Genomic DNA, 7191 nt, shown 5'->3' on the forward strand with positions numbered 1-7191 from the left:
CACCTCCAGGGGGAAGGTTAATTTTCTGGCCCAGTCTCTGTAAAAAAAAAAAAAAAAAAAAAAAAAGACTACGGATTGTGGAAATGATGATGCTACTGCCCAATGGAAGATGGACCCCAATGGCCAGTGTGTACAGTTGGGTTATAGTATGAGGCAACTTGGATCTTTACCGTTGTCGCCAGCCACACGTGGCTCCTGGACACTGGCAATGGGGCCAGTGCCCCTGGACATGTGCTGGGCGTGTACTTATACTGAATTTCAAAGTCTTAGTACAACAAAAAGAATATGAAATATCTCACTAACCGTTTATTATCTTGATCACGTGTCAAAATAATATTTTGACTTACGAGTTTAGTATTACACTAAATATCTCCTGTTTCTTTTGACTCTTTTCAATGTGGCTACCACAAAATTTATATTTCCAGATTTAATATTTTTGTGGTTCACGAAGCATCACAGGTTCGATTCCCAGTCAGGGCACATGCCTGGGTTGCAGACCATGCCCCCAGCAACCACACATTCATGTTTCTCTCTCTCTCCTTCTCCCTCCCTTCCCTCTCTAAAAATAAATAACTCAATTAAAAATTCTGTGGTTCACATTTTGTTTCTATCAGACAGCACTACTTCTTTTTTTTTTTATCCTCAGCGAGGACTTTTATTTCTTCCCATTGCTCTTAGAGACAGAGGGAAGGGGAGGAGACAGAGAGAGAGAAACAGCACCCGGTTGCCTTTGTAAGTGCTGGGACCAACCCGTGACCTGGTTCTGACCAGGAATCTAACTCCAACCTCTCAGTCCATGGGGTGGACGGCGCTCCAGCCAGCTGAGCCACACCAGCCTGGGCAGACAGCGCTACTTTCGAAAGCTGCAAAAATGATACTTTGCTCTGGACCCAACACTTTCTGCCTCTGTTCTCTTGTTTCCCCATCTGTTAAATGGCAAGATCGGGTTTGGGCTAAATTTCTCTTGGGGTTACTTCTGGGTCGAATGTTCCTTTGTTGTGAGAACAGTAGTAGGTGGGGAACCCTGGTCGGCGTTTGGAAAGATGTTTGGGAGAAGATCTTATAACCCTAGTTCAGCCTGTGAGCCATGCAACTTTAGACTCAAAGCATCTTTAAATATGATTGTCGAACCTCAGCCGCCCCCACCCTGAGTCTGCAGCCCGTCCTGGGCTCGTGGTGTTTCCAGCAAGCACTCAGGACAACCTGACACATACTAAGCTGTCAATATACAAGGGTGGGCAAAAGTAGGTTTACAGTTGTGAGTAGGTGAAGCACGGACTTTATTCCATATCATAATTTGTTCATTATTGTATTACAACTGTAAACCTGCTTTTGCCCACCCATGTTTGTTTGTTGACCTATATACTATGCAGATGAAGCATGGAAGCCCAGAGAGGCTCTGAGACCTCCTGAGGCCACACAGCTGCTGGTAGGAAATCCAGGAAGGATACAGGCCAGTGCAGGAAATGCGTGGTGTGGTCCACAGACCAGCAGACAGTAACACCATCTGGATGATGGTTAGAAACACAGAATCTCAGGCTGGCCCCGATCTACTGAACCTGAGGCTGCATTTTTGTCGAGACCAGCCCAGGTGATTTTCACACCTCTCAAAGTATGAGAAGTGCTACTCAAAGTCAAGCCACTTTTTTTAAGGAAAACCTTGCCATCTGTGCCCCGGAGAAGCTCTTCGTGGTCTGGTCCCAGGGTGAGGAGGTACAGGATGCGACACCGAGGCCCCCACGCTGGCTAATATTTAAGAAAGTTCAATGTGTATTTTCTGAGCCTCTACTTTGCCCAGTCCCTGCAGCCAACGCATTGCTTCTCTTCCTGAGGGCTTGAGGGGCTTATACTTTTGCGGCCCCAGCCACTTGCACCTCGAGAAACAAACAACCCTGCCCTGGCCGGTTAGCTCAGTGGGTTAGAGCATCGTCCCCACACACCAAGGTTGTGGGTTTGATCCCTGGTCAGGGCACATACAAGAGTCAGCTGAGGAACACATAAATAAGTGGGAGACAAATCGATGTTTCTCATCTCTCTCTCTCTCCCCCCACCCCCTTCCTCTCTCTCTCTAAAATCAGTAAATAAAAATTTTAAAAAATAAGCAACGCCTTCACAACTTCCTTTTTCCCTGCCGCTGATCCCTCTGTTCCTACTTTAATACTAGAGAGTCCAGGAGAAATTTGAAATGAAAACAGGCACACCTTGGGAGCTAAATCTAATTTTTCAGGCCCCAAAAAACAGGACCGAAATCGATTTCATCAACGCCTGCGTGTCAGTTGGTAACCACCAGACCCACCCGGTTCTGCACGGATGTTGGCATTTGTGTCGTGTTCCCGGCCTACGATTGGACCACGGTTTGTACAATTGGTCTCTAACCAATAGCTCTCCGGTCGTTTTTTAAGATTATCCCTCATCCAAGCTTGCACAGAAAAGCCACACACTGCAGAGGTTCCGTTTTTCCCCGGCAGCCAGCAGTGTGGCTGTGTGGCTGTGAGACTAGGGAAAGAGACGGGCCCAGCACTGTGTGACGGGGCCCAGGAGCCAGGCAACCGCTCTGGAGAGGGGAAGACACGGCGTTTGAGCGGACAAGGGAGAAACCAAGGCTTTGGGCTCAGCCGCGGAAGTGGGTCATCCGTCCGGAAGGTTCAGTGACAGTGCGAGGAGGAGGACAGCCTATCTGACGCATCGGATGGCCCTGGTGTCTGTGAATGAACCATGGCATTTGAGGCCACATGATGTCACGTAAAGCCATGACGGCCCTTCATAAAATAAACAAACCAAACCAGCGTGAGCCCCCACAGTGCCGAATACCTGGACTGTCTGACTTCCACCTTCGCTAAATGGACTGAGTCAGCCAGACGGAGAGAAGCGCTGGTGTTTCTTGAGCACCTACTGTGTGCCAGGTATTGGGCCATGCACTCTACCTAGAAAAGCCTGTTTAATCCTTATCACACCCACACAACTCGGGCACTATTGTCGGGGCCCGTATGAGCCTGCCTGGGCTGCCATGACTAAGAACCACAGACGGAGGGGGCGTTATTTATTTTCTCACAGTTCCAAAGGCCACGTGTCTGAGACGAAAATGCCAGCACGGTTGTTTCGTCTATGGTCTCTCTCCTGGGCTTGTCTTCCCCCTGTGTGGCCATGTGCTTTGATCTCAGTACAAGCCTGTGTCTTAATCTCCCCCTCTCATAAATAAGGACACCCGTCACATTGGATTAGGGCCCACCCTAGTGACCTCGTTGTAACTTAATTGTCTCCTTAAAGACCCTGTCTCCAAATATAGTCACATTCTGAGGTATTTGGGGTTTAAGAATTCAACCCGTGAATTCGGGCGTGGGGTGGGGGAGCACGAGTCATCCCCTAATAGTCCCATTTCACATATAAGAAGACTGAGACACAGAGGAGGTAACAGGGTCAAGGTCTGGCAGGTGGAAGTGACGAAGACAAGATTTCAGCCTACGTGGTCGAATCCCGCACCTTTCTTTCTTGCATGTCAGACAGCCCCAGCTGCGGGACGGGGCAGGGCGACCTCTGTGCACTTCAGGTCCCAGGTGTGGAAAGCGGAGAGGGAACAGGCAGAAGGGGACAGGGTCCCAGTCAAGGCTGCAGGCCCAGCAGGCAGCCCGCTCGCCCGCACACAGAGGGTGTGCGGTGGAGAACATTCCACCGCCTTCCCGCCGACCTCTCCGGGGAGTGGGCTTCTCAGCTCTCCCGAGGGGCCGGCAGTGCCTGCCCCGCCTGCTCCCAGGGCCGCCCATTAAAGGGGCTCTAAAGAGGCTTCCCCAACTGCAAGGTGCTGCTCCCGTGTAACAGGGGACAGTGTGGCTTTAGGTCAACCCATCACCCTTCTGTGCCTTGTCTCCAGCCCCCTACTTGGCGAGGGAGTTGTCCGCTGAGCCTGGCAGATGCCGCCTTTCCCACGCGCAAAGGCCTCGGGGTGGGAACGCACGCTGCTCCTCCGGGTGGAGTGGAGAAGGAGATGGAGAAGACTGCAGGCCAGGCGCTCTCAGGTGCCCGCCGGCCCGTGAGGCGCTGTGCGAGCACAACAGTCAATCTTCAGAACAAGCGCGAAGAAACTGGGAAGTTCAAGGTGGAGACTGGCCAGGACCCTGGGATTCTGCAACCCACACTCCCCGGCTGCACCTCACTGCCCCCCAATTCTGAGACCTGGGCCGCTTCTCAGGACATGCATGGGCGCTGCTAAGGCTTAGGCTGGGGACAACCCCCCTGGAGCTCAGGTGCCCTCACTGCAAAACGAAGGGGCCGGATGTGCCCCGTGGGTGTGGTTTGTGAGCGTACACTGTGGATGCTCCCCAGACGTGTTCCACGGACACACGGTGGACGTGCTCTGTGCGGGCACACACCATGGACCGGCACCACGGCTGTGCACCACGGACGTGCTTCGTACACCTGCTTCACAAGTGTGCTCCGTGACAGGCCCCGTAGACACGCCCTCCGGGGTGCTCTGCAGTCACGCCCCAGACAGACACTGTGCTATGCTGGGTGGCCGTGCACCTGGAGGGAGTTTCGGCTGGTGCACACGTGAACATTCTACAAATCCCAACTGGCATCTATTTATGGCCGTGCCTATTAGAAATACGTGTACGTTTGTGTAAATAGCAATCAATCTACGCTTTCTATAATGAATGATAGTTTTTTTCTAAATGATCCACTTCAGTTAAAAATGGGTGTTTTTTTTTTAAGATTTTATTTATTTTTAGAGGGAAGGGAGGGAGAGAGAGAGAAACATCAATGTGCGGTTGCTGGGGGCCGTGGCCTGCAACCCAGGCATGTGCCCTGACTGGGAATCGAACCTGCGAACCTGCGACACTAAAAATGGGTGTTTATTTAAAGTGCAATGCTCCATCAGGTGTCACGCAGATCTGGGAAAATGAGGAAGGCGATTCACAAACAAGTTTGGCTGAGGGACCAGGACCCGCTGCTGTCCGACACCTGTCCCCTCTCTGACGTTCTCTGGTCTGTGGCAGACCACGTATGCGGACAATCCGGAAAAAACTCAGAGCAGAGGAGTCAGGGAGTGGACAAGAAAGCAAGCCAGTCGGAGTGTTCACAAGGCATCGCGCAGGTCTGCACCCGAGCCAGGGAAACCTCTTGGCTTTGAATATGTGACCGGGTTCGCAATGTGTCATCCAACACCAGCGTGAGGACGGGGCCGAGGAGGCCGGAGGCGGGCAGCGGACAAGGAGGGGCCTCGCAGCTCGGAACCTGCTCTCTGCCCCTCGAGTCTGGTGTGTTCGTGTGAAACACAGTCGCGTCTGTGTCCGCGAGGCTGCTCCGGGAAGTACCGCTTTCTAGCTGGACTCCAGGCACCTCCTTCAAGGAACGCGACGAGGAAGACTCAGAGAAGGTGAGCTGTCTCCGAGGAGGGGCGGGACCTCGGGCTGACTCCCCGCCCCTCCGCCAGGGAGCCCCCCGCCTCCCCGACAATGAAGCCCCTCATTACTTTTTATCTGCTGCGTAGTTTCAATCATAATTACTATGCACACAGTTTTCAAAAGAGCACGTTTATGACCAAATCTCATTAAATTGCCCGCGTCTCTCAGGCTGGTTTCCCTTCTTTGCCCCGGAGGGGAGGAAGGCACCCGGCTGGCCGGCTGTAGAGGAACTCTCCCACACCATCATTATCTACTGCTCCATTTCCAAAACAGGGTGCTCGGGGCCTCCGGGCAACCAGTCTGACGGGGGAAGGGTTTGCAGATGACTCACAGGGCAGCGGGGAGCACAGGGAGCTCCAAGAACCCACTCAGAGCCCTACCGAGGAGACCGAATGAGTGGACTGGCGTGAGAGACAGCGTGGGAGGCAGCTGGAGAGAGCCAGCTTTGGAAGGAGCCTGCCTGTGTGCAAGTCCCAGCCCTGCCCCTTGCTGTGTGATCCCGGACAAGTTAAACAGCTTCTCTGAGCCTCGCTTCCCACCTCCGTAAGTGCTAAGGACAACAGAACCTACCAGGGAGCCTCACTCTGTGGCCTCAGTGAGCCGGTCTTAGGATGGTGCACGGAGTAAGAGCTGCTATCCCAGATCTTAGGAGGGCAGCCCGGGAACCCACAGACCCGGCAGGAACCACAGCTCCCACCGACTCATACCACGACCTTGGCCCACCTACAGCACTCCTCTGGACCTCAGCTGTGTCCTGTAGAATCAGGGCAGGATGGAGCTCACCTCGAAGGAGTCTTGTGAGGAGTCAGGAGCTTGAACCCTTTCTGGAGGCACAGAAAGAGCCCTTGAGAAAGAAGAACTTGCATTAGCCATGACTCTTGTCCGTGTGTTGCTGGAATCTTGCCGGCAGCGCTCAGGACAGACCTTAGCAGTGAATGTCTCTGACCCCATGGATGGGGAGGGGGCGGAAAGGACCCAGGCTGAGGGGCCAGGGTCTGAGTCTCCGGCTGACCCCGGGCGAGGTCCCTCCCACTCATGGGGCCTCTGCGGCACCACCGGTACCAAGAGGAGCAAAATCTCATCGAGGGGTCTTCTCGGGAGGTTTCCTTGGAGGTGGCTGGGCCTGGGCTCCCCCACCTCAATTGAGTCAGAGCATATTTAAAAAAATAAATAACCAATACGTGTCGGGTCCTTACCACGGCCCAGGTAACTGACAACCATGTGTGTGCGTGTGGCAGTGTTCCGTTCCTTTTTACTGAACTGTGTTCCATGGTGTGCGCGTACCCCGGCTCCTCCAACGTGCCCCCAGTGAAGGGACGCATGGGTGGCCCCCAGTGTGTGGCTAGCACAGACAGGGCTGCTGCGAGCACTCGTACACGGGTGTCTGTGCGGACACGTTTTCGTTTCTCTTGGCTGAATGCCCAGGAGCATAATTACACTCCTCAAAAGGTAAGCATACATTTAGCTTTGTTTTGTTTTTTTTTTAAAGAAACGACCAAACGATGACATCCCCGCCAGCAGTGCAGAGAGATCAGTTTCTCCACACCCTCACCAGCGTTTCTGCTTATTTTCCCGCCGTTCTATCAGGGACGTTGCCATGTCCCCTAAGGTCTCGATTTGCCTTTCTCCGGGGGTGCTGAACATGTTTCCCTCGGTTTATTGGCCACCATCTGTAACTCCGTAACTCCTTGTCGGTAAAGGTTCTCCAAGTCTTTGTGTGGCCCGTTTTCTAATTGGACTTTTTTTTTTTTTAACTCTTGAGTTTGGGGAGTTCTTTATGTGGTTTAGATAG

The sequence above is a fragment of the Phyllostomus hastatus genome, unplaced genomic scaffold, assembly GCF_019186645.2.
Source record: "Phyllostomus hastatus isolate PE091 unplaced genomic scaffold, TTU_PhHast_1.1 phas_scaffold_182, whole genome shotgun sequence".
NCBI lineage: Eukaryota > Metazoa > Chordata > Mammalia > Chiroptera > Phyllostomidae > Phyllostomus > Phyllostomus hastatus.